Raw genomic sequence first — 1,663 nt, forward strand, 5'->3', positions numbered from 1 at the left:
AGTTAGGTATCTTAGTTATAGAAATGAAATGACAGATAATTTTTATCTCTAAAAGAACCATTGGGTTAAAAGATTTTTTTGAAAGAAAAGAAAAAGAGATAGAAAATTTTAACAAACTGTTTAGACTATTTTATTTATTTATTTATTTATTTGAGACAGAGTCTCACTCTGTTGCCCAGGCTGGAACGCAATGGCGCAATCTCTGCTCACTGCAACCTTCACCTTCCAGGTTCAAGCGATTCTCCTGTCTCAGCCTCGCGAGTAGCTGGGATTACAGGCATCCACCACCATGCCTGGCTAATTTTTTGTATTGTTATTTATTTATTTATTTTTGGGGAGATGAGTTTTCACCATGTTGGCTAGGCTGGTTTTGAACTCCTGACCTCAAGTAATCCACCCACCTTGGCCTCCCAAAGTGCTAGGGTTACAGGCGTGAGCCACTGTGCCTGGCCTAAACTATTTTCTTAAAGAGACTTCTTCCACTTCCAGAGATCGTGAATAGCCTCCTAGTCAGTCATCCAGAAGGAATTATTCACATAATTGATGTACTTAGCTTTGGGAAGAGAACCAACTTTTTCTATACTTGCTTGCATTTTTGCTTTTAATGTCTTCCACAAAACTAGGTCCTTCTGGTGTTTTAAGAGGTTTCTTCCCCCTGTTTTTGAAGGATTCTTGACCTTTTGGTCTTAATCTTGATAGTTCTGAGTCTTTTTTATTTTGGTTTGATTTTTGTGCATTTTTTGGATGGAGTATCCTGTATAGATCACTAGAGCTTTTTCTTCAGCTTTCCCCTTATCAAAATCTTCCTTTTCATCATCGTCATCGTGATTTTCATCAGCAAGAAGTTTTATTTTTTTCTTGTGGAAATGCACCCACTTCCAGGGGCAGATCACTTTCCAGATATACTAAAGAGTCTCACACCTCCCTCCTCTTCATCTCCTGCTTTGCGTCTTCCTTCATACTTGTTAAGTGCTGTGTACTCATATGCCCAGGCCCTGAAACACACTGAGTGTTAAGGCCACAGGCGATGTTGTTTCAAGGTCCCCAAGATAAACCATTGACTGTACGTAATTTTTAAAGTTGCTAGTATTACTTTAATTGGACTGCCTTCATAGTTCGTTACTTCTGCTTCAACCATATACAATCCATCCTTTCTACCAGCCCCTAAACTGATCATTCTTAAAGATAACTTGTGTTCATTTTCATCATTATCCACCTTAAAGTGATAATCTTTGTTGACCTCTAGTTCACAACCAAAAAGATAGTTCTGGAGCCTCAGGAGGCTGATGTCCATGTCCATCAAATCTTCCATGGGTGGCGGCAAGCACTTAGGTAGGAGAGAAGCCAGACAGAGGTAAACGACCACACTCCAGAGAACAGCTGTGCAGGATGGAATCATACTAGCAATAAATTATTTTGTTTTTTGATTACTGTTTTCTTTTTCTAATTTTTAAAATATTTCTTAACTTTTAAGTTCAGGGGTACATATGCAGGTTTTTTACATAGGTAAACTTGTGTCACGAAGGTTTATTGTGCAGATTATTTCATCACCCAGGTATTAAGCCTAGTACCCATTAGTTAAACAAAGTGGAGAAAGTATCAGGGGTACATGTGCAGGTTTGTTACGTAGCTAAACTTGTGTCATGGAGGTTTGTTGTACAGA

At 38.7% G+C, this 1,663-nt stretch overlaps 1 pseudogene; it reads right to left on the reverse strand.

Annotated features, from left to right (window-relative positions):
- Positions 1 to 464: 464 nt before the first annotated feature.
- Positions 465 to 1,312, reverse strand: LOC105504054 (annotated as a pseudogene).
- Between the last annotated feature and the right edge of the window lie 351 nt (positions 1,313 to 1,663).

This window comes from Colobus angolensis, unplaced genomic scaffold (assembly GCF_000951035.1).
Source record: "Colobus angolensis palliatus isolate OR3802 unplaced genomic scaffold, Cang.pa_1.0 Scaffold121, whole genome shotgun sequence".
Lineage (NCBI taxonomy): Eukaryota > Metazoa > Chordata > Mammalia > Primates > Cercopithecidae > Colobus > Colobus angolensis.